The following is a 26755-nucleotide window of genomic DNA, read 5'->3' as shown; positions in this document are numbered from 1 at the left end:
AAGCCTGCAGTGTTTTTCTTCAGGGTCTGACTTCAGAATTGAGGTTCATGAGCCCAGAAGATCTCTCTCTCACACTGTGTGAATGAATCATGTTTGGCTCGTGGTCTGATCATGACATAACTCCTGAACTCTGACCTCATTGTTTTTTTTATCTCGCTCTTTTCCACCAGAGTCCTTATCATGTAGTGCAGATTCAGAGAGAGGGAAAAGGCTTTGTGTAAGCTCCTAGGAGAATTGTACTACTTCTGTCAACGTGGATCCATCAATCATAACAGTGCAGAGAATGTGACTGTCACCATGGGGCTACAAGAGACGAGACCATCTTTCACTTTCAACACAAACAAGCTTATTCTTGATAACCAGATGGTTCAAAGCAGTGTGTCTCTGACAAGGTGGACGGCACAGAGGAACAACAGATATCTGCCAGAGCACGCCTATCCTATCATTTCCTCATCCTCCAGGGAGGGAGTGGTCCAGGAATACATACAGCACTGGATTGGGCAAGGTCAAGGCTACAGCGGTGACGGAGTGTTACTATGACAACCCTGCAAGCACTGGATTTGGCAAGGTCAAGGCTACAGCGGTGACTGAGTGTTACTATGACAACCCTGCTCAGACACTGCAGTATATGGCTCTGAAGTGCTTCGGACTAGACAAGTACCGTACCTCTACCACATCATTTACACCTCGCTGCCCTCGTTTGACCTTCAGTCAGAGTCAGATGGACAGGGAGGGGTAGGGAGGAGGGAGGCCTGAGCTGATCCCAGGGTCTTCTGCTGAGGGAGGGAGCAGAGTCCTCTGACAAAGCCACTCCCAAACTCCACCCTAACAGGCTCCAAGGGGAGCACCACAAAGGACCTATGGACCAGGTCACCCTAGAAAAGTACTTACTTGATCATCTCAATGGGACTGCATGGGCAAATAAAGGCTAAATAAATGTATGGTAATGTTTGATGTATGCTAATATTTCCCACTCTGCCTAGTCCGAGTGACTTCATCTCTTTATCTCTGCTGTGCTTTACCTGCTTGAGTGCCCAGCTGGAATCCCCCTGTCCCAGTCTACTCTATCCTAATCCCCTAATGAAGCCACCGTTCTGGGAGTCCTCTCTATCTGGCAGCATCCCAAATGGCACCTTTTCCCTTTATCGTGCCGGTCAAAAGTAGTACACTGCATAGGGAATAGGGTGCCATTTGGGATACAGCCTCTCTCCGCTGACTGGCTGGCCCTGCCATCATCCAGCTCTACAGAGTCCTCCCTGGGGTGGTTGTGTGATAGACATTAGTATGGGAAGACAAAGGCCTCCAGACCAGGACATGTTCAGAGCTCAGACAGTGCTGTGTAAGTCAGTGCATTGAAAACAGTCACACAGGCCCTGTGTGGAACTGCCTTCACGAGTAACGCTGGAATACTCCTAGTTAGCCTGGTATCAGATCTATTTGTGCCATCTTGCCAACTCCTACGGTCATTGTAAGAGTTGGCTGATGCAGAGCAGGGACTAGGTGCTAGTGTGTTTGTGAGGAACACTGAGCCTGGTGGGGGAACTCTCCTTCACCCCACTGGAGGAGGCTGTGTAACACCCCCTCTGTTAGACAGATGATCTTGGTGGGATTTTAACAGAGCGATGATGACAGCTGCACTGGTGATCAGGGATGCGTCAAGTCTGGACCAGCTACTGCTACACACCAGTCAGAGGGTGTGTGTTTGTGTTTGTGTGTGTGCGTTTGTGTGTGTGTGTGTGTGTGTGTGTGTGTGTGATGGATCTAGAAATCAAGTCAAAGCACCAGCCCAGAAATGATGACACACAAGCACAAGGCTCACATAATTTATCCTTGAACTTCACTAAAGCAGTATTCCATGGTTCACCTTCTACATCTGCATTGCTTGCTGGTTGGGGTTTTAGGCTGGGTTTCTGTATAGCACTTTGTGACATCGGCTGATGTAAAAAGGGCTTTATAAATATATTTGATTGATTGATCACCTCCATAGAAAAAAAGCGTAGAACGATAAAACAGATAGATAGATAGACAACTCCACAAGTTTAAAATCGTAGGAATTTCTCCATGACGAATAATGCTAAACGCCAAACTGGTCATTATCTTAACACTGAGTACCACACATGGGACTTTGTTCTCCAGACACAACAAAAAGGTGCTGTTGAGTCATCATTTATACGTGTGTGTCTGTGTGCGCGTGTGTGTGCGTGCGTGTGTGCGTGTGTATGTGTGTGTGTGATGGATCTAGAAGTCAAAGCACCACCCCAGAAATGATGACTGTATTGATCAGCAGAAAGCAGAGAGGTCATATAACATAGAACAGTCAATACAGTAATCAGATAATTATATGGTCCCAGAACAACAAACCTATAGCTCATAAAAAAGGTCAGAGCATTTCACAAGAAAAGAAGGGCAACCACTCATGTCTTGACAGTTTCCTCAGCTTCTAATACGCTGGACAGAACAGCAAACACGTTTTTCAACAACTCAACATGAAGTGTCAGAAGTACAATGTGTAATGAAAAATTCCCTCCTCCTGTCTCCTCATGACATTCACTCCTCCTGTCTCCTCATGACATTCACTCCTCCTGTCTTCCTCATGACATTCCCTCCTCCTGTCTCCTCATGACATTCCCTCTTCCTGTCTCCCTCCTAACATTCCCTCCTCCTGTCTCCTCATGACATTCCCTCCTCCTGTCTCCTCATGACATTCCCTCCTCCTGTCTCCTCATGACATTCCCTCCTCCTGTCTCCTCATCACATTCACTCCTCCTGTCTCCTCATGACATTCCCTCCTCCTGTCTCCTCATGACATTCATCTCTCCTGTCTCCTCATGACATTCACTCCTCCTGTCTCCTCATGACATTCCCTCCTCCTGTCTCCTCATGACATTCCCTCCTCCTGTCTCCTCATGACATTCCCTCCTCCTGTCTCCCTCATGACATTCCCTCCTCCTGTCTCCTCATGACATTCCCTCCTCTTGTCTCCCTCATGACATTCCCTCCTCCTGTCTCCCTCATGACATTCCCTCCTCCTGTCTCCTCATGACATTCCCTCCTCCTGTCTCCTCATGACATTCACTCCTCATGTCTCCTCATGACATTCACTCTTCCTGTCTCCTCATGACATTCACTCCTCCTGTCTCCTCATGACATTCACTCCTCCTGTCTCCTCATGACATTCACTCCTCCTGTCTCCTCATGACATTCACTCTTCCTGTCTCCTCATGACATTCACTCCTCCTGTCTCCTCATGACATTCCCTCCTCCTGTCTCCTCATGACATTCACTCCTCCTGTCTCCTCATGACATTCACTCTTCCTGTCTCCTCATGACATTCCCTCCTCCTGTCTCCTCATGACATTCACTCATCCTGTCTCCTCATGACATTCACTCATCCTGTCTCCTCATGACATTCCCTCCTCCTGTCTCCTCATGACATTCACTCATCCTGTCTCCTCATGACATTCACTCATCCTGTCTCCCTCATGACATTCCCTCCTCCTGTCTCCTCATGACATTCCCTCCTCTTGTCTCCCTCATGACATTCCCTCCTCTTGTATCCTCATGACATTCCCTCCTCCTGTCTCCTCATGACATTCCCTCCTCTTGTCTCCCTCATGACATTCCCTCCTCTTGTCTCCCTCATGACATTCCCTCCTCTTGTCTCCTCATGACATTCCCTCCTCCTGTCTCCTCATGACATTCCCTCCTCCTGTCTCCCTCATGACATTCACTCCTCCTGTCTCCTCATGACATTCACTCCTCCTGTCTCCTCATGACATTCACTCCTCTTGTCTCCTCATGACATTCCCTCCTCTTGTCTCCTCATGACATTCCCTCCTCCTGTCTCCTCATGACATTCCCTCCTCTTGTCTCCCTCATGACATTCCCTCCTCTTGTCTCCCTCATGACATTCCCTCCTCTTGTCTCCTCATGACATTCCCTCCTCCTGTCTCCTCATGACATTCCCTCCTCCTGTCTCCTCATGACATTCCCTCCTCTTGTCTCCCTCATGACATTCCCTCCTCTTGTCTCCCTCATGACATTCCCTCCTCTTGTCTCCTCATGACATTCCCTCCTCCTGTCTCCTCATGACATTCCCTCCTCCTGTCTCCCTCATGACATTCACTCCTCCTGTCTCCTCATGACATTCACTCCTCCTGTCTCCTCATGACATTCACTCATCCTGTCTCCTCATGACATTCCCTCCTCCTGTCTCCTCATGACATTCCCTCCTCCTGTATCCGTCATGACATTCCTTCCTCTTGTCTCCTCATGACATTCACTCCTCCTGTCTCCCTCATGACATTCCCTCCTCTTCTCTCCCTCATGACATTCCCTCCTCTTGTCTCCTCATGACATTCCCTCCTCCTGTCTCCTCATGACATTCCCTCCTCCTGTCTCCCTCATGACATTCACTCCTCCTGTCTCCTCATGACATTCCCTCCTCTTGTCTCCCTCATGACATTCCCTCCTCTTGTCTCCTCATGACATTCCCTCCTCTTGTCTCCCTCATGACATTCCCTCCTCTTGTCTCCCTCATGACATTCCCTCCTCTTGTCTCCTCATGACATTCCCTCCTCCTGTCTCCTCATGACATTCCCTCCTCCTGTCTCCCTCATGACATTCACTCCTCCTGTCTCCTCATGACATTCACTCCTCCTGTCTCCTCATGACATTCACTCATCCTGTCTCCTCATGACATTCCCTCCTCCTGTCTCCTCATGACATTCCCTCCTCCTGTATCCGTCATGACATTCCTTCCTCTTGTCTCCTCATGACATTCACTCCTCCTGTCTCCCTCATGACATTCCCTCCTCTTGTCTCCTCATGACATTCCCTCCTCCTGTCTCCTCATGACATTCCCTCCTCTTGTCTCCCTCATGACATTCCCTCCTCTTGTCTCCCTCATGACATTCCCTCCTCTTGTCTCCTCATGACATTCCCTCCTCCTGTCTCCTCATGACATTCCCTCCTCCTGTCTCCTCATGACATTCCCTCCTCTTGTCTCCCTCATGACATTCCCTCCTCTTGTCTCCTCATGACATTCCCTCCTCCTGTCTCCTCATGACATTCCCTCCTCCTGTCTCCCTCATGACATTCACTCCTCCTGTCTCCTCATGACATTCACTCCTCCTGTCTCCTCATGACATTCACTCATCCTGTCTCCTCATGACATTCCCTCCTCCTGTCTCCTCATGACATTCCCTCCTCCTGTATCCATCATGACATTCCTTCCTCTTGTCTCCTCATGACATTCACTCCTCCTGTCTCCTCATGACATTCCCTCCTCCTGTCTCCTCATGACATTCCCTCCTCCTGTCTCCTCATGACATTCACTCCTCCTGTCTCCTCATGACATTCACTCCTCCTGTCTCCTCATGACATTCACTCCTCCTGTCTCCTCATCACATTCCCTCCTCCTGTCTCCTCATCACATTCACTCCTCCTGTCTCCTCATCACATTCCCTCACCCTGTCTCCTCATGACATTCACTCATCCTGTCTCCTCATGACATTCACTCCTCCTGTCTCCTCATGACATTCACTCCTCCTGTCTCCTCATGACATTCCCTCCTCCTGTCTCCTCATCACATTCCCTCCTCCTGTCTCCTCATGACATTCACTCCTCCTGTCTCCTCATGACATTCCCTCCTCCTGTCTCCTCATCACATTCACTCCTCCTGTCTCCTCATGACATTCACTCCTCCTGTCTCCTCATCACATTCCCTCACCCTGTCTCCTCATGACATTCACTCATCCTGTCTCCTCATGACATTCACTCCTCCTGTCTCCTCATGACATTCACTCCTCCTGTCTCCTCATGACATTCCCTCCTCCTGTCTCCTCATCACATTCCCTCCTCCTGTCTCCTCATGACATTCCCTCCTCCTGTCTCCTCATGACATTCCCTCCTCCTGTCTCCTCATGACATTCACTCCTCCTGTCTCCTCATGACATTCACTCCTCCTGTCTCCTCATCACATTCACTCCTCCTGTCTCCTCATCACATTCACGCCTCCTGTCTCCTCATGACATTCCCTCCTCCTGACTCCTCATGACATTCACTCCTCCTGTCTCCTCATGACATTCACTCCTCCTGTCTCCTCATCACATTCCCTCCTCCTGTCTCCTCATCACATTCACTCCTCTTGTCTCCCTCATGACATTCCCTCCTCTTGTCTCCTCATGACATTCCCTCCTCCTGTCTCCTCATGACATTCCCTCCTCCTGTCTCCCTCATGACATTCACTCCTCCTGTCTCCTCATGACATTCACTCCTCCTGTCTCCTCATGACATTCACTCATCCTGTCTCCTCATGACATTCCCTCCTCCTGTCTCCTCATGACATTCCCTCCTCCTGTATCCATCATGACATTCCTTCCTCTTGTCTCCTCATGACATTCACTCCTCCTGTCTCCTCATGACATTCCCTCCTCCTGTCTCCTCATGACATTCCCTCCTCCTGTCTCCTCATGACATTCACTCCTCCTGTCTCCTCATGACATTCACTCCTCCTGTCTCCTCATGACATTCACTCCTCCTGTCTCCTCATCACATTCCCTCCTCCTGTCTCCTCATCACATTCACTCCTCCTGTCTCCTCATCACATTCCCTCACCCTGTCTCCTCATGACATTCACTCATCCTGTCTCCTCATGACATTCACTCCTCCTGTCTCCTCATGACATTCACTCCTCCTGTCTCCTCATGACATTCCCTCCTCCTGTCTCCTCATCACATTCCCTCCTCCTGTCTCCTCATGACATTCACTCCTCCTGTCTCCTCATGACATTCCCTCCTCCTGTCTCCTCATCACATTCACTCCTCCTGTCTCCTCATGACATTCACTCCTCCTGTCTCCTCATCACATTCCCTCACCCTGTCTCCTCATGACATTCACTCATCCTGTCTCCTCATGACATTCACTCCTCCTGTCTCCTCATGACATTCACTCCTCCTGTCTCCTCATGACATTCCCTCCTCCTGTCTCCTCATCACATTCCCTCCTCCTGTCTCCTCATGACATTCCCTCCTCCTGTCTCCTCATGACATTCCCTCCTCCTGTCTCCTCATGACATTCACTCCTCCTGTCTCCTCATGACATTCACTCCTCCTGTCTCCTCATCACATTCACTCCTCCTGTCTCCTCATCACATTCACGCCTCCTGTCTCCTCATGACATTCCCTCCTCCTGACTCCTCATGACATTCACTCCTCCTGTCTCCTCATGACATTCACTCCTCCTGTCTCCTCATCACATTCCCTCCTCCTGTCTCCTCATCACATTCACTCCTCCTGTCTCCTCATCACATTCCCTCACCCTGTCTCCTCATGACATTCACTCATCCTGTCTCCTCATGACATTCACTCCTCCTGTCTCCTCATGACATTCACTCCTCCTGTCTCCTCATCACATTCACTCCTCCTGTCTCCTCATCACATTCATGCCTCCTGTCTCCTCATGACATTCACTCCTCCTGTCTCCTCATGACATTCACTCCTCCTGTCTCCTCATCACATTCCCTCCTACTGTCTCCTCATCACATTCACTCCTCCTGTCTCCTCATCACATTCCCTCACCCTGTCTCCTCATGACATTCACTCCTCCTGTCTCCTCATGACATTCACTCATCCTGTCTCCTCATGACATTCACTCCTCCTGTCTCCTCATGACATTCACTCCTCCTGTCTCCTCATGACATTCCCTCCTCCTGTCTCCTCATCACATTCACTCCTCCTGTCTCCTCATGACATTCCCTCCTCCTGTCTCCTCATGACATTCACTCCTCCTGTCTCCTCATGACATTCCCTCCTGTCTCCTCATCACATTCACTCCTCCTGTCTCCTCATGACATTCACTCCTCCTGTCTCCTCATCACATTCCCTCACCCTGTCTCCTCATGACATTCCCTCACCCTGTCTCCTCATGACATTCCCTCCTCCTGTCTCCTCATGACATTCCCTCCTCCTGTCTCCTCATGACATTCACTCCTCCTGTCTCCTCATCACATTCACTCCTCCTGTCTCCTCATCACATTCACGCCTCCTGTCTCCTCATGACATTCATCAACGTTCATGAGTGTTTTAATAACATCCTTCCAACTGCCTCTTACGCCCAAATAGACAAAGTCATATACCTCCTGAACCAATCAGACCTGGTTTCCCATCCAGCATAGTCTCTGTATCTGTGGTTGTTTAGAAAATACCTGAGCCAGCATAGTAAGATTTTGGTCGGTATGATAGTGTGAAATGGTTAATCAAGAACAGGAAGACCCGCCTACTGCGAAGATCTGTTTCGGATCAAAGCGTTGTCAGTAAAGCAGTGAATTTGGAGCATAAATAGTGTGAAGGCCTTCCTGTTCTTTACAGGTATTCCTTATTAGCCCGGGCACCTACGTGTTTTAAGGATGTGCGTATGACCACAAACTTTTCAAAAGGGTAATCAAGAACACAATCGTGGTGGAGGGTAGAAATATCCATTAGTGTGAATGGACATAACCAGTGGGCAAAATGTAGCATGGGATGTCACAATGATCCTATTTTCTGTTTGAAATATGCTTTTTCCCTCTAAAGAAGGGTTCATGGCCACATTAAAGAGTCTGTAAGGTAAACACAATATTATACTAACCTAACCGCTAAGTTAACACCATCCTCCATGCCAATCTACACAGACTGAGCTAGTGCTGCTTTGTGGTTCTTTGTCTGGTGCTGTGTGACTGGGGGAGATGCCAGCTTCCAGTGCTCTGCTGGTGCTGTGTGACTGGGGGAGATGCCAGCTTCCAGTGCTCTGCTGGTGCTGTGTGACTGGGGGAGATGCCAGCTTCCAGTGCTCTGCTGGTACTGTGTGACTGGGGGAGATGCCAGCCTCCAGTGCTCTGCTGGTGCTGTGTGACTGGGGGAGATGCCAGCTTCCAGTGCTCTGCTGGTGCTGTGTGACTGGGGGAGATGCCAGCTTCCAGTGATCTGCTGGTGCTGTGTGACTGGGGGAGATGCCAGCTTCCAGTGATCTGCTGGTGCTGTGTGACTGGGGGAGATGCCAGCTTCCAGTGATCTGCTGGTGCTGTGTGACTGGGGGAGATGCCAGCTTCCAGTGTTCTGCTGGTGCTGTGGTTGTTGTTGTTGGCTGAGAGAACTCACTTTGTGTTTGAGCAGTATTTCAATAAGACCGTGAGACACTGGCACCAACCTGCTTTGTGGTTATTGAAAATGGTCTCATGTCAGAACATCTCAAAGTAGAGCGGGGGAGAGCAGAGGAAGCCCCACGCTCAGGGAAAAGTGCTGCTTGTCTAATACCGGAGTCCAAGACAGCCACTTCCAGAGCAAAACAAGGCAGCAGTAAACATGTCGTCACCCACGAATGATGCCGATCTAAGACATTGAAGTCAATGAATCTGCAGGTCTTAATGACTCTTCTTGCTTGATGAGCTTGTTTTTAAAATATGAATTTCTCTCTCTGTCTCTCTCGCTCTCTCTGTGTGTAGAAGCTTTGCTCAACTCCACAGCTCTCGCTCTCTCTCAGCTAGTTCCACAGCTGGGAAAGTTCCCTGAAGAATATAGAGCTTGAGGCTAATCAAACCTGAGCTTGAGGCTAATCAAACCTGACTAAAGTTCCTCACACTTCTATTCCAACTGGCCGCTGTTCTTGTCAAGCTGTTTCTAATTGAGAATATCCATACTATCGTACAACGCTTGTTGGCTTTGCAGGGAACAAGTAGGGAACAAGAGATCCCTTCATTACACATTGTCATCCGTTTGAGATTTTGAGATGAAGCACCAGAAACTCAGAGGGAAATGCTGTGGCAAAATAACAAGGGCAATATAACTGGATAAAAGTCCATATTTCAGCGAGCACTCGGGGGACGAGAGAGAGAGAGACTGATAAATAGAGAGAGAGAGAGAGAGAGAGAGAGAGAGAGAGAGACTGATACATAGAGAGAGAGAGACTGATAAATAGAGAGAGAAAGAGAGACTGATAAATAGAGAGAGAGAGAGAGAGAGAGAGAGAGACTGATACATAGAGAGAGAGAGAGAGAGAGAGAGAGAGAGAGAGAGAGACTGATACATAGAGAGAGAGAGAGAGACTGATACATAGAGAGAGAGAGAGAGACTGATAAATAGAGAGAGAGAGAGAGAGAGAGAGAGACTGATACATAGAGAGAGAGAGAGAGAGAGAGAGAGACTGATACATAGAGAGAGAGAGACTGATAAATAGAGAGAGAAAGAGAGACTGATAAATAGAGAGAGAGAGAGAGAGAGAGAGACTGATAAATAGAGAGAGAGAGACTGATAAATAGAGAGAGAAAGAGAGACTGATAAATAGAGAGAGAGAGAGATAACACAGGGGGACAAACACCTGCCTGCAGGTGACAGCATTCCCTCCCCCATATGCCCCCCTAGGCACAACTATGACAACATAACCAACAAAAACGGGTCACAACTCCTGCAGCTCTGTCGCACGCTGGGTATGTACATAGTCAATGGTAGGCTTCGAGGGGACTCCTATGGTAGGTTCACCTATAGCTCATCTCTTGGCAGTAGCACTGTAGACTACTTTATCACTGACCTCAACCCAGAGTCTCTCAGAGCGTTCACAGTCAGCCCACTGACACCCCTATCAGACCACAGCAAAATCACAGTCTACTTGAACAGAGCAATACTCAATCATGAGGCATCAAAGCCAAAGGAACTGAGTAACATTAAGAAATGCTATAGATGGAAGGAATGCAGTTTGGAAACCTACCAAAAAACAATTAGGCAACAGCAAATTCAATCCCTTTTAGACAACTTCCTGGGTAAAACGTTCCACTGCAATAGTGAAGGTGTAAACTTGGCAGTAGAAAATCTTAACAGTATATTTGACCTCTCAGCTTCCCTATCAAATCTAAAAATCTCAAATAGAAAACCGAAGAAAATGAACAACAATGACAAATGGTTTGATAAAGAATGCAAAAATCTAAGAAATAAATTGAGGAACCTGTCCAACCAAAAACATAGAGACCCGGAAAACCTGAGTCTACGCCTTCACTATGGCGAATCACTAAAACAATACAGAAATACACTACGGAAAAAGAAGGAACAGCACGTCAGAAATCAGCTCAATGTAATTGAAGACTCCATAGACTCTAACCAATTCTGGGAAAATTGGAAAACACTAAACAAACAACAACACGAAGAATTATCTATCCAAAATGGAGATGTATGGGTAAACCACTTCTCCAATCTTTTTGGCTCTATAACAAAGAATAAAGAACAAAAACATATACATGATCAAATACAAATCCTAGAATCAACTATTAAAGACTACCAGAACCCATTGGATTCTCCAATTACCTTGAATGAGTTACAGGACAAAATAAAAACCCTCAAACCCAAAAAGGCCTGTGGTGTTGATGGTATCCTTAATGAAATGATCAAATATACAGACAACAAATTCCAATTGGCTATACTAAAACTCTTTAACATCGTCCTTAGCTCTGGCATCTTCCCCAATATTTGGAACCAAGGACTGATCACCCCAATCCACAAAAGTGGAGACAAATTTGACCCCAATAACTACCGTGGAATATGCGTCAACAGTAACCTTGGGAAAATACTCTGCATTATCATTAACAGCAGACTCGTACATTTCCTCAATGAAAACAATGTACTGAGCAAATGTCAAATTGGCTTTTTACCAAATTACCGTACAACAGACCATGTATTCACCCTACACACCCTAATTGACAACCAAACAAACCAAAACAAAGGCAAAGTCTTCTCATGCTTTGTTGATTTCAAAAAAGCCTTCGACTCAATTTGGCATGAGGGTCTGCTATACAAATTGATGGAAAGTGGTGTTGGGGGTAAAACATACGACATTATAAAATCCATGTACACAAACAACAAGTGTGCGGTTAAAATTGGCAAAAAACACACACATTTCTTCTCACAGGGTCGTGGGGTGAGACAGGGATGCAGCTTAAGCCCCACCCTCTTCAACATATATATCAACGAATTGGCGCGGGCACTAGAACAGTCTGCAGCACCCGGTCTCACCCTACTAGAATCCGAAGTCAAATGTCTACTGTTTGCTGATGATCTGGTGCTTCTGTCACCAACCAAGGAGGGCCTACAGCAGCACCTAGACCTTCTGCACAGATTCTGTCAGACCTGGGCCCTGACAGTAAATCTCAGTAAGACCAAAATAATGGTGTTCCAAAAAAGGTCCAGTCGCCAGGACCACAAATTCCATCTAGACACCGTTGCCCTAGAGCACACAAAGAACTATACATACCTCGGCCTAAACATCAGCACCACAGGTAGCTTCCACAGAGCTGTGAACGATCTGAGAGACAAGGCAAGAAGGGCATTCTATGCCATCAAAAGGAACATAAATTTCAACATACCAATTAGGATCTGGCTAAAAATACTTGAATCAGTCATAGAGCCCATTGCCCTTTATGGTTGTGAGGTCTGGGGTCCGCTCACCAACCAAGATTTCACAAAATGGGACAAACACCAAATTGAGACTCTGCATGCAGAATTCTGCAAAACTATTCTCCGTGTACAACGTAGAACACCAAATAATGCATGCAGAGCAGAATTAGGCCGATACCCACTAATTATCAAAATCCAGAAAAGAGCCGTTAAATTCTACAACCACGTAAAAGGAATCGATTCCCAAACCTTCCATAACAAAGCCATCACCTACAGAGAGATGAACCTGGAGAAGAGTCCCCTAAGCAAGCTGGTCCTAGGGCTCTGTTCACAAACACAAACACACCCCACAGAGCCCCAGGACAACAGCACAATTAGACCCAACCAAATCATGAGAAAACAAAAAGATAATTACTTGACACATTGGAAAGAATTAACAAAAAAACAGAGCAAACTAGAATGCTATTTGGCCCTAAACAGAGAGTACACAGTGGCAGAATACCTGACTACTGTGACTGACCCAAACTTAAGGAAAGCTTTGACTATGTACAGACTCAGTGAGCATAGCCTTGCTATTGAGAAAGGCCACCGTAGGCAGACATGGCTCTCAAGAGAAGACAGGCTATGTGCTCACTGCCCACAAAATGAGGTGGAAACTGAGCTGCACTTCCTAACCTCCTGCCCAATGTATGACCATATTAGAGAGACATATTTCCCTCAGATTACACAGATCCACAAAGAATTTGAAAACAAATCCAATTTTGATAAACTCCCATATCTACTGGGTGAAATTCCACAGTGTGCCATCACAGCAGCAAGATTTGTGACCTGTTGCCACAAGAAAAGGGCAACCAGTGAAGAACAAACACCATTGTAAATACAACCCATATTTATGCTTATTTATTTTAACTTGTGTGCTTTAACCATTTGTACATTGTTACAACACTGTATATATATAATATGACATTTGTAATGTCTTTCTTGTTTTGAAACTTCTGTATGTGTAATGTTTACTGTTAATTTGTATTGTTTATTTCACTTTTGTGTATTATCTACCTCACTTGCTTTGGCAATGTTAACACATGTTTCCCATGGCAATAAAGCCCCTTGAATTGAATTGAATTGAATTGAATTGAATTGAGAGAGAGAGACTGATAAATAGAGAGAGAGACTGATAAATAGAGAGAGAGACTGATAAATAGAGAGAGAGAGAGAGACTGATAAATAGAGAGAGAGACTGATAAATAGAGAGAGAAAGAGAGACTGATAAATAGAGAGAGAGAGAGAGAGAGAGAGACTGATAAATAGAGAGAGAAAGAGAGACTGATAAATAGAGAGAGAGAGAGAGAGACTGATAAATAGAGAGAGAAAGAGAGACTGATAAATAGAGAGAGAGAGAGAGAGAGAGAGAGACTGATAAATAGAGAGAGAAAGAGAGACTGATAAATAGAGAGAGAGAGAGAGAGAGAGACTGATAAATAGAGAGAGAGACTGATAAATAGAGAGAGAGACTGATAAATAGAGAGAGAGAGAGAGAGAGAGACTGATAAATAGAGAGAGAGACTGATAAATAGAGAGAGAGACTGATAAATAGAGAGAGAGAGAGAGACTGATACATAGAGAGAGAAAGAGAGACTGATAAATAGAGAGAGAGACTGATAAATAGAGAGAGAAAGAGAGACTGATAAATAGAGAGAGAGAGAGAGAGAGAGAGAGAGAGAGAGAGAGAGAGAGAGAGAGAGAGAGAGAGAGAGAGAGAGAGACTGATAAATAGAGAGAGAGAGACTGATAAATAGAGAGAGAGAGAGAGAGAGAGAGACTGATAAATAGAGAGAGAGAGACTGATAAATAGAGAGAGAGACTGATAAAGAGAGAGAGACTGATAAATAGAGAGAGAGAGAGAGAGAGACTGATAAATAGAGAGAGAGACTTATAAATAGAGAGAGAGACTGATAAATAGAGAGAGAAAGAGAGACTGATACATAGAGAGAGAAAGAGAGACTGAAAAATAGAGAGAGAGACTGATAAATAGAGAGATAAAGAGAGACTGATAAATAGAGAGAGAAAGAGAGACTGATAAATAGAGAGAGAGAGAGAGAGAGAGAGACTGATAAATAGAGAGAGAAAGAGAGACTGATAAATAGAGAGAGAGAGAGAGAGAGAGACTGATAAATAGAGAGAGAAAGAGAGACTGATAAATAGAGAGAGAGAGAGAGAGACTGATAAATAGAGAGAGAGACTGATAAATAGAGAGAGAGACTGATAAATAGAGAGAGAGACTGATACATAGAGAGAGAGAGAGAGAGAGAGAGAGAGACTGATAAATAGAGAGAGAGACTGATAAATAGAGAGAGAGAGAGAGAGAGAGAGAGAGAGAGAGAGAGAGACTGATAAATAGAGAGAGAGAGAGAGAGATTGATAAATAGAGAGAGAGAGAAAAAGGGAAGAGAGAGAGAGTGAAAGAGCGAGAGAAGGGGAAGAGGGAGAGAGAATTTGAAAACAAACCCAATTTTGATAAACTCCTATCTATTGGGTGAAATACTACAGCGTGCCATCACAGCAGCAAGATGTGTGACCTGTTGCCACAAGAAAAGGGCAACCAGTGAAGAACAAACACCATTGTAAATACAACCCATATTTATGTTATTTTGTTTTCCCTTTTGTACTTTACTATTTGCACAAAATATGACATTTGAAATGTCTTTATTCTTTTGGAACTTTTGTGAGTGTAATGTTTACTGTTATTTTGTACTGTTTATTTCACTTTTGTTTATTATCTACTTCACTTGCTTTGGCAATGTTAACATCTGTTTCCCATGCCAATAAAGCCCTAAAATTTAATTGAAATTGAATTGAGAGAGAGCGAGAGAGCCAGAGAGGGGGGGGTGGGGTGAGAGAGAGAGTGAGAGAGGCGAGAGAGAGAGAGAAGGTGAGAGAGAGAGAGAAGGTGAGAGCGAGAGAGAAGGGGATAAGGGAGACAGCAATAGACAGAAAACTTCCCCAGGATAGTCTAGGCTCTCTGGATTTCAGTGTCTTCCTGTTCCTCAGACAAAGGATGGTGGTTCTGAAATGGTGAATAGTCTCTGTTTGGAGCCTGTCCACACACAACCAGCACAGAGTAATCGTAGCTTACAGCTACGCATTGCCCTTGACTGACACACAGGGAATGAAAGACTATGCTCATAAAAATGAATGTAGGCTATAATTAAAGCATATTTCATACTGGCAACACTGTTCAAATCCTCAAAACGCCATGCCAGCAAACAAAGGCAGAGCACGACAGGTATTCATTATTATCATTATACGATTGAACCAATTCAGATACCATGTTTGTGCATTTCTAAAGCAAATGTTTCCCCAAACCTCCTCAAACGTGTCCTGTCTGCCTCTTCTGTACGGATTACTGGGCTAGAATCACGGCTCTGAAACACTGCATCTGTAATTGCACCACAGTGGTAATAGTAATTTAGTCCGCAACCAGATGGACCCCTCCCTCCACCCCCAAAACACACACCCACACACCCTACACTACAAAGAGAGGGGACTGTGTACAGGACTCTAACCAACACACCCTTCCCTGCAGCTGTAAATACACCATCAGGCTGACAGCGCTGACATCCCAAACACACAGAACATCTCCCTGTCAGGACAGGACAGCAGAGAGAGGAGAGGCCTGCCAACGGGGATGAACCTTGTCAGTAGATCAGCTGATATAGCTGTAGCTTTATGTATTCCCTCCCTGGCTGTACCATCGATGCCGCCTCCACTCGAGTCCTTTACAGGACTACATTATCATCTACCTGTGGAAGACCGTTTCCCATAAACTGCCTGGTCCCCGAATTCGATTTTGTTTGTCCTGATGTCCAGAATCAGTGTCTGAAGTAAGGGGCAGCTGCCTGCCTGACAAACGTCCTTACGGCTCTTATGAATGACAGCTATTTACTAAAGCTGTCCCCTTTCTCATCACATGAGCCTCCCACTGCCTCCCACTCAGCACGGCACAGCCACCGAGGTTCACAATATCCCACTGTGTCCCCCTGATACAGTACTGGTCAGCAGAGAGGCGCGGGGGGGGGGGGGGGGGGGGTTAGCATTTGAATTGAGTTGAGAAAGGGGGGGGGGGGGTGAGAGAGAGAGGGAGAGCTAGATAGGCATGCCACAAGGTAGACCAGGAGGACTAATGACAACAAGCAACATCAAGTACAGATTTTACCCAGGGTTGCTTGAGAGAGATGACACAGCATTCAGTAAATATACTATGACACCGGTATATAAACATGGCATTGGGTTATGGATGAATGGATCTGGTACAGAACATTGTCCATAGGAATGCGGTGTTCTCTCCTTTGTATTTACCCTTCCTTTTTCCAACTTGACATCCACCACATGTACTGCAAACAGAGTAAGGGCTGAGAGTCCACGCTGTCCCTCCATCCCTTTCCTTTCTCTCGCTCTCTTTTGCGCTCTGTCTCTGACTCTCTCTGGGGGTCAGATCTATTTTCCGCCCATCCCTGCAGTGTGTGTGTGTGGCTCTGTTCTGCAGTGTGTGTGTGTGGCTCTGTTCTGCAGTGTGTGTGTGTGGCTCTGTTCTGCAGTGTGTGTGTGTGGCTCTGTTCTGCAGTGTGTGTGTGTGGCTCTGTTCTGCAGTGTGTGTGTGGCTCTGTTCTGCAGTGTGTGTGGCTCTGTTCTGCAGTGTGTGTGGCTCTGTTCTGCAGTGTGTGTGGCTCTGTTCTGCAGTGTGTGTGTGGCTCTGTTCTGCAGTGTGTGTGTGGCTCTGTTCTGCAGTGTGTGTGGCTCTGTTCTGCAGTGTGTGTGGCTCTGTTCTGCAGTGTGTGTGGCTCTGTTCTGCAGTGTGTGTGTGGCTCTGTTCTGCAGTGTGTGTGGCTCTGTTCTGCAGTGTGTGTGTGGCTCTGTTCTGCAGTGTGTGTGGCTCTGTTCTGCAGTGTGTGTGTGGCTCTGTTCTGCAGTGTGTGTGGCTCTGTTCTGCAGTGTGTGTGGCTCTGTTCTGCAGTGTGTGTGGCTCTGTTCTGCAGTGTGTGTGTGGCTCTGTTCTGCAGTGTGTGTGGCTCTGTTCTGCAGTGTGTGTGGCTCTGTTCTGCAGTGTGTGTGGCTCTGTTCTGCAGTGTGTGTGGCTCTGTTCTGCAGTGTGTGTGTGGCTCTGTTCTGCAGTGTGTGTGTGTGGCTCTGTTCTGCAGTGTGTGTGTGGCTCTGTTCTGCAGTGTGTGTGGCTCTGTTCTGCAGTGTGTGTGTGTGGCTCTGTTCTGCAGTGTGTGTGTGGCTCTGTTCTGCAGTGTGTGTGGCTCTGTTCTGCAGTGTGTGTGGCTCTGTTCTGCAGTGTGTGTGGCTCTGTTCTGCAGTGTGTGTGGCTCTGTTCTGCAGTGTGTGTGTGGACTGTGGAGTCTCGTGAGGCTGTAGCATAACTCCTCCACCCACCACTCTGCTGCTCACCTCCAAACACAGCATTTCATAACTCCTCCACCCACGGCATTCCCGAATGTTCCCAGAATGCACACCACGTCAGCCAGAAAAATGAGAAATATGACCCAATTACAGAGTAGAGATAACCTGCCTAGGGGCCGGGGGAGGAAGTAGGAGGAGGGAAAGTAGGGGGGGGGGGGTAGAGGAAGGGGGCATTATCATATGTAACTCATGTGCAGCTCTAACAACAACAGACTGCGATGATATCACTGCAGGATCAAGGTCTGGTGGCAGAGGAGAAGAAGGGAGGAGGAGAAGAGAAAGAAGGGAGGCCTTGCTGGACTGGTATCTAAGGGCTCAATCTAGTGTTTGGGTAAACAGCAACTGCAGAGGTATTTGATGTGTGGAGCCCCCCGTCACAGTCTACCCAGTCAGTTCTAAATCGGTGGTATTTAGGAAACAGTGGTATTCATATCATAAACAGTACTGGGGTTGTAAATCAAACTAAGTGGCTGAAGCAGAGTTATGCCAGTTAAATGAATGGATAAATACTGCATTGGGAGAATGCTTCTGCTGCTGCAGTGTTTTTCACTAACTGCTTGCATTGATTTGATATAATCTGATGATGCTACAGTACATCAACATGGTCTCATTAGAATATGTCAAAATAGTGACATTTAAGCATTGAAATACAGAGCATTTGGAAAGTCGTCAGCTGTGTTGAAGATGGCGAATATCATGCTGGGAAAAGAGGCTGAAGTTAAGTTATCCCAAATTCCTCTTTCAAATGACACCATCAGCGACAGAATAGAGGACATGAGCAAAGACATCTTGGCTCAAGTAGTTGCAGATCTGATTTCAAGCCCGGCAAAATTCAGCCTTCAACTCGACGAGACCACAGACGTTTCCAATCTAAGCCAGCTTGCTGTATTCGTGCGCTATGTGAAAGACGACGTGATAAAGGAAGATTTTTTATTTTGTAAGCCTCTTACAACAACAACTAAGGCAGCCGATGTGAAGAAACTTGTGGATGACTTCTTCAAAGACAACAATCTTTCGTGGGATATGGTTTCTGCAGTTTGTTTGGACGGAGCTCCAGTCATGCTGGGAAGAAAGTCTGGTTTTGGTGCGCTAGTGAAAGCCGATGCACCACACATCATTGTTACGCATTGTATTCTGCACAGGCATGCGTTGGCAACAAAAACCTTGCCTCCAAAACTGGCAGAAGTATTAAAAATTGTAGTGGAATGCGTGAACTATGTGCGAACTAGTGCTCTGAGGCACCGCATCTTCAGTGAGCTGTGTAAAGACATTCTAACATTCGGTGGTTATCCCGGGGACAGGTGCTGAATCGTGTTTTTGCCGTGCGTGTGGAATTAGCCCTGTTTTTGCAAGAGCACCAACATTGTCATGCAGATTGCTTCAAAAGTTCATTCTCATTTTAGCGTACATGGCTGATATCTTCGCAGCTCTCAATCATCTCAATCAAAAGATGCAGGGCGGTGGAGTCAACATCATCGAAGCGGAGGAAAACCTGAAGGCTTTTCAAAAAAAGCTACCGTTATGGAAACGATGAACAGAGAACGATAACTTCGCAAACTTTCCCCTGCTGGACGACTGTGTAAGTAAGATCGAAGATGTATCTGGAATCGGAGACATTTCTGTACCCGCGGAACTGAAGCAAGCAATTGCCACGCACTTAGATGAGCTTGCAAAGTCTCTCGACGGATACTTCCCTACAAGAGAGTCATATCCAGCATGGGTGAGACAGCCGTTCACGTTTAGTGTTGAGACAACAGATGTCAATGATGAATACCTCGATGAAATCATTGAAATTCAGCAGAGCCAGGTTCAACAGCAACTCTTCAGAACAACAACGCTTTCAACGTTTTTGTGTCAACAAATGGTAACGTACTCTGTTATTGCTAAGAAAGCTCTGGAGATTTTCATATCGTTTGTTACAACATATCTTTGCGAGCAATCCTTTTCGAGGATGCTGGACATAAAAACGAAGAAAAGGAACAGACTTTGTTGCGAAAATGACATGAGAGTGGCACTTGCCAAGGTGAAGCCGCGCATTTCTGAACTGGTCTCTGAAAGGCAACAGCAGAAGTCACACTGATTTGCAGTAAATATTCATTATTATGTTTTTGTTTTTGTGGGAAAATCATGTTTTGATGATTTTGTTCTTTGAACACACGGTGTTGATGTTGATGCACGGTTCATTTTGTGCACCAGTAAAATATATACCTATGTTTTGAATTTGAAAAAATCATATTTTATTTTTCCAATTAAGAAGGGTTCGGTGAATGCGCATATGAGACTGGTGGGGTTCAGTACCTCCAACAAGGTTAAGAACCACTGGCCTAAGCACACAGCCAAGACAACGCAGGAGTGGCTTTGTGACAAGTCTCTGAATGTCCTTGAGTGGCCCAGTCAGAGCCCGGACTTGAACCCGATCGAACATCTCTGGAGAGACCTGAAAATAGCTGGGCAGCGATGCTCCCCATCCAACCTGACAGAGCTTGAGAGGATCTGCAGAGAAGAATGGGAGAAACTCCCCAAATACAGGTGTCCCAAGCTTGTAGCGTCATACCCAAGAAGACTCGAAGCTGTAATCGCTGTCAAAGGTTCTGTAACGGCTGTCGTCTTCCTCCTCGTCTGAGGAGGAGAAGTTTGAAGGATCGGAGGACCAATGCGCAGCGTGGTAATTGTTCATCTTATTTAAAGTGAACAACTCAAAATACAAAAAAACAACTAAGTGAAAACCGAAACAGTTCTATCTGGTGCAGACACGCAAAGACTGAAGACAACCACCCACAAAACCCAACAGAAAACAGGCTACCTAAATATGGTTCCCAATCAGGGACAACGATTGACAGCTGCCTCTGATTGAGAACCATATCAGGCCAAACACAGAAAACCAACACAGAAATAGAAAACATAGATTACCCACCCAACTCACGCCCTGACCAACTAAAACAAAAGACAAAACAAAGGAACTGTAACGGCTTTCTTCCAGGGGTGAAGGAGAGGACCAAAGTGCAGCGCGGTTAGTGTTCAACATGTTTAATTTGACGACAAGTGAACACTACAAACAACAAACAAAACAACAAACCGTGAAAACCGATACAGACCTATCTGGTGCAGAACACAAACACAGAGACAGGTAACAACCACCCACAACGAACACAGTGAAACAACCTACCTAAATATGACTCTTAATTAGAGGAACGCAAAACACCTGCCTCTAATTAAGAGCCATACCAGGCAACCCTAAACCAACATAGAAACACACAACATAGAATGCCCACCCAAAACTCACGCCCTGACCATCACACACATACAAAACAACAGAAAACAGGTCAGGAACGTGACAGAACCCCCCCCTCAAGGTGCGAACGCCGGGCGCACCAGCACAAAGTCCAGGGGAGGGTCTGGGTGGGCATCTGACCACGGTGGTGGCTCAGGCTCCGGACGCTGTCCCCACACCACCATAGTCACTCCCTGCTTCTGTATCCCCCTCCCAATGACCACCCTCCAACTAAAACCACCTAAATGAAGGGGCAGCACCGGGATAAGGGGCAGCACCGGGATAAGGGGCGGCAGGTCCTGGCTGAGGAACTCTGGCAAGACCTGGCTGAGGGACTCTGGCAGGTCCTGGCTGAGGGACTCTGGCAGGTCCGGGCTGAGGGACTCTGGCAGGTCCGGGCTGAGGGACTCTGGCAGGTCCGGGCTGAGGGACTCTGGCAGGTCCGGGCTGAGGGACTCTGGCAGGTCCGGGCTGAGGGACTCTGGCAGGTCCGGGCTGACGGAAGGCTCTGGCTGATCCGGTCTGGCGGAAGGCTCTGGCTGATCCGGTCTGGCGGAAGGCTCTGGCTGATCCGGTCTGGCGGAAGGCTCTGGCTGATCTGGTCTGGCGGAAGGCTCTGGCTGATCCGGTCTGGCGGAAGGCTCTGGCTGATCCGGTCTGGCGGAAGGCTCTGGCTGATCCGGTCTGGCGGAAGGCTCTAGCGGCTCCTGTCTGGCGGACGGCTCTAGCGGCTCCTGTCTGGCGGACGGCTCTGTAGGCTCATGGCAGACGGGCGGCTTTGCAGGCTCATGGCAGACGGGCGGCTTTGCAGGCTCATGGCAGACGGACAGTTCAGACGGCGTAGGGCAGACGGGCAGATCAGACGCCGCTGGGCAGACGGGCAGTTCAGGCGCCGCTGGGCAGACGGGCAGTTCAGGCGCCGCTGGGCAGACGGGCAGTTCAGGCGCCGCTGGGCAGACGGGCAGTTCAGGCGCCGCTGGGCAGACGGCAGACTCTGGCCGGCTGAGACGCACTGTAGGCCTGGTGCGTGGTACCGGAACTGGAGGTACCGGGCTAAGGACACGCACCTTCAGGCTAGTGCGGGGAACAACAACAGGGCACACTGGACTCTCGTGGCGCACTCTAGGCCTGGTGCGTGGTACCGGAACTGGAGGTACCGGGCTGAGGGCACGCACCTCAGGGCGAGTGCGGGGAGAAGGAACAGTGCGTACAGGGCTCTGGAGACGCACAGGAGGCTTGGTGCGTGGTGCCGGAACTGGAGGCACTGGGCTGGAGACACGCACCATAGGGAGAGTGCGTGGAGGAGGAACAGGGCTCTGGAGATGCACTGGAAGCCTGGTGCGTGGTGTAGGCACTGGTGGTACTGAGCTGGGGTGGGAAGGTGGCGCCGGATATACCGGACCGTGAAGGAGGACACGTGCTCTTGAGCACCGAGCCTCCCCAACCTTACCAGGTTGAATGGTCCCCGTAGCCCTGCCAGTGCGGCGAGGTGGAATAGCCCGCACTGGGCTATGCAGGCGAACCGGGGACACCACCTGTAAGGCTGGTGCCATGTACGCCGGCCCGAGGAGACGTACTGGAGACCAGATACGTTGGGCCGGCTTCATGGCACTCGGCTCGATGCCCAACCTAGCCCTCCCAGTGCGGCAAGGTGGAATAGCCCGCACTGGGCTAAGCACGCGTACTGGGGACACCGTGCGTTCTTCCGCATAACACGGTGTCTGCCCGTACTCCCGCTCTCCACGGTAATCACACACCTCAGTGCGAGTACCGTGTATGCTACGCCAAACCAACATCTCTCTCTCTTCGCTCTCCCCCAATATCACCAACAACTCATCAAATGTCTCATAATCTCCCATCCTTTCACTTTCCTCCAATCTGTCCAATAACTCCTCCACATTCTCCGACTCGTACCTCAATTTAGCCCACTGCTCCTTCTGGTAAGCACGGGGAACTGGCTCAAATCTCCCACTTGACCCAGCCATACTCCCCGTGTGCCCCCCCCCAAGAATTTTTTGGGGGAGCCTCTCGGGCTTCCAGCCACTCTGCCTTGCTAGCTCCCGCTGCTGCTGCTGCTGCCGCCGTTGCCTGTTGCCACGCTGCTTGGTCCGGGTTTGGTGGGTGGTTCTGTAACGGCTTTCTTCCAGGGGTGAAGGAGAGGACCAAAGTGCAGCGCGGTTAGTGTTCAACATGTTTAATTTGACGACAAGTGAACACTACAAACAACAAACAAAACAACAAACCGTGAAAACCGATACAGACCTATCTGGTGCAGAACACAAACACAGAGACAGGTAACAACCACCCACAACGAACACAGTGAAACAACCTACCTAAATATGACTCTTAATTAGAGGAACGCAAAACACCTGCCTCTAATTAAGAGCCATACCAGGCAACCCTAAACCAACATAGAAACACACAACATAGAATGCCCACCCAAAACTCACGCCCTGACCATCACACACATACAAAACAACAGAAAACAGGTCAGGAACGTGACAGGAACTAAGGTCAGAACGTGACAGGTGCTTCAACAAAGTACTGAGTAAAGGGTCTGAATACTTATATAAATGTGATATTTCCATTTTTAATACATTTGCAAAGATTCCTAGAAACCTGTTTTTTCTTTGTCATTATGGGGTATTGTGTGTAGATTTCTGAGGGGGAAAAATGATTTAATACATTTTAGAATAAGGCTGTAACGTAACAAAATGTGGAAAAGGTCAAGGGGTCTGAATACTTTCCAAAGGCACTGTATGTCACTCACTTGTGGTGACAGAGATAGGCCTGAGTATAACAGTGCAGTGCTCTGACTGCTGCATAATAGAACCGCATCCTGGTTGACAGAGAGGGTGAGGAGTATGTCCTACAGAACACTACACTCTTAGGAAAAAAGGTGCTATCTAGAACCTAAACGGTTCTTCGGCTGTGGGGATAAGAGAACTCTTTCAAGAACCCTTTTTGGTTCCATGTAGAACCCGTTCCCTAGAGGGTTCTACATGGAACCCAAAAGAGTTCTACCAGGAACCAAAAAGGTTCTTCTAAGAGTGTACACGCACAACAACAACAAGGGTGTTTCTCTGCTGCAGTCACTGCGTAAACAATATACCAGCGAATGTCAGCATTACACAATTATTTATTACTGTTATTCCACAACAATGATTCTGTTTCACAAGTATTTGCCACATAGTCAACACACTTGCCACAATCACACAGTCATAACCATGTATAAACAATCGTACACACAGAGGCGGACACACACAACCTCCAACACACACACACCCTCCAACACACACACGTACACACCTTCCCACCCACACACACACGCATGCACGTACATGCGCACGCACACACACCTTCCCACCCACCCACACACACAAGCATGCACGTATACACGCACGAACTCACGCATGCACACACACGCACACACATGCGCATACACAAAACACATCCCATGGTTACAAAAGCATGGCTCATCAAGACACCCATCCAGTCTCTGTTAAGCAACTGTTGTCTCTGTCGCGTCCATAAATACTTGTGCCATTGCTCTCCTTCAGAGCATAACAACATACAGCAGCATAAAAATGATAATAACAATAATACTAATGTAATGAACATACAGCAGCACACACAACATGCAAACAGCTACACACAACACATCACTATGGCAATCACAGAAGAATGACACACAGACTTACAGTGCTGGATTCTGTGCTGAGGCTCAGTGAAAAGACTGCTATCTCCCCCTTTACTCTGCATTACTGTTTGACTGGGATGGCTGCCAGACGCTTCTCTCACTCACTCCCACTCCTCCTCCTGTCTTTCACCCTCATAGGAAGAATAGCAGCACACAGAGAGATCTGCAGTGCTGCTGGATCTGTGGCAGTATGCTGACGTCTCTGCTCTCTCTCTCTGTCTCTCTCTCTGTGTCTCTCTCTCCTTTCTCCTTTCTCCAAGGTCAGGGAAAGATCCGCCTAGCTATAGGGGTGACTCCTCCCACAACGGAGCAGTCAGTTACGCTGCAACCTCTAGCTATCCCCCCCCTCCTCTTCCTCCCTCCATCCCCACAACCACCCAGCACCGTGGAAGTAATTACCCCATCATGGGCCAGATTAACCCAGCCTGCTCTCCTCTTCTTCTCCTATGGGCCACGGCCACCTCACAGACAGACAGGATTACAACAGGGTTCAAGGCCACTCCAGGACCCAGAGCAGGAACAGCAGGAGGACAGGGCTAGTCTGGGTAGCCATTTGATTAGTTGTTCAGGAGTCTTATGGCTTGGGGGTAGAAGCTGTTTAGAATCCTCTTGGACCTAGACATGGCGCTCCGGTAGAGCTTGCTGTGCGGTAGCAGAGAGAACAGTCTGTGACTATGGTGGCTGGAGTCTTTGACATTTTTTAGGGCCTTCCTCTGACACTGACTGGTATGGAGGTCCTGGATGGCAGGAAGCTTGGCCCCGGTGATGTACTGGGCCATTCACACTACCCTCTGTAGTGCCTTGCAGTCGGAGGCCGACCAGTTGCCATACCAGGCAGTGATGCAACCAGTCATGATGCAGCTGTAGAACCTTTTGAGAATCTGAGGACCCATGCCAAATATTTTCAGTCTCCTGAGGGGGAATAGGTTTTGTTGTGCCCTCTTCACGACTGTCTTGGTGTGCTTACATTTACATTTACATTTAAGTCATTTAGCAGACGCTCTTATCCAGAGCGACTTACAAATTGGTGAATTCACCTTATGATATCCAGTGGAACAACCACTTTACAATAGTGCATCTAACTCGCTTGGACTATGTTAGTTTGTTGGTGATGTGGACACCAAGGAACTTGAAGCTCTCAACCTGCTCCACTGCAGCCCCATCGATGAGAATGAGGGCGTGCTTTTTCCTGTAGTCCACAATCATCTCCTATGTCTTGATCACGTTGAGGGAGAGGTTGCTGTCCTTGCACCACACGGCCAGGTCTCTGACCTCCTCCCTATAGGCTGTCTCGTTGTTGTCGGTGATCAGGCCTACCACTGTTGTGTCATCGGCAAACTTAATGATGGTGTTGGAGTCGTGCCTGGCCGTGCGGTCATGCGTGTACAGGGAGCACAGGAGGGGACTGAGTACGCACCCTGAGGGGCCTCTGTGTTGAGGATCAGCGTAGCGGATGTGTTGTTACCTACCCTCACCACCTGGGGGCGGCCCGTCAGGAAGTCCAGGATCCAGTTGCAGAGGGAGGTGTTTAGTCCCAGGGTCCTTAGCTTATTGATGAGCTTTGAGGGCACTATGGTGTTGAACGCTGAGCTGTAGTCAATGAATAGCATTCTCACATAGGTGTTCCCTTTGTCCAGGTGGGAAAGGACAGTGTGGAGTGCAATGAATTGCAGTGAATTTGTTGTCAAGACTACATTGCACATGTACTGCTTGACAGTATGTTCAGTGCTTGATTTGGGCAGGAGTTTTATTGGAACACCTCAAATGTTCTACTGCTTGAGCTCTTGTTCATCTTATAAAATATTATCTCAAAAGTATTGTGGAGATCCTGCTCCTAAATGTAAACAGTACCGGCACCCCAAATTAGTACTGGCAGCTATTCCGGTCCAAGTCAAGCACTGAGTATGT

At 47.7% G+C, this 26755-nt stretch overlaps 1 protein-coding gene across 19 annotated transcripts in view; it reads right to left on the bottom strand.

Annotated features, from left to right (window-relative positions):
• LOC139540206 (protein-methionine sulfoxide oxidase mical3a-like) overlaps positions 1 to 25083 on the bottom strand; it is a 138318-nt gene extending 113235 nt beyond the window's left edge. For 16 of the 19 annotated variants that reach the window (XM_071343830.1, XM_071343838.1, XM_071343841.1 and 13 more), the window contains exon 1: positions 24849 to 25081. The gene's annotated coding sequence lies outside the window, so the exon portion shown is untranslated. Of the gene's footprint in view, positions 1 to 24848 lie in introns of all 19 variants that reach the window. The other 3 variants (XM_071343849.1, XM_071343833.1, XM_071343847.1) reach the window with 3 other exon arrangements.
• Between the last annotated feature and the right edge of the window lie 1672 nt (positions 25084 to 26755).

The sequence above is a fragment of the Salvelinus alpinus genome, chromosome 15, assembly GCF_045679555.1.
Source record: "Salvelinus alpinus chromosome 15, SLU_Salpinus.1, whole genome shotgun sequence".
In the NCBI taxonomy this organism is placed as follows: Eukaryota; Metazoa; Chordata; class Actinopteri; order Salmoniformes; family Salmonidae; genus Salvelinus; species Salvelinus alpinus.
Note: the sequence above shows the minus strand (reverse complement) of the source record. Positions and strands in the feature narration are given on the sequence as shown.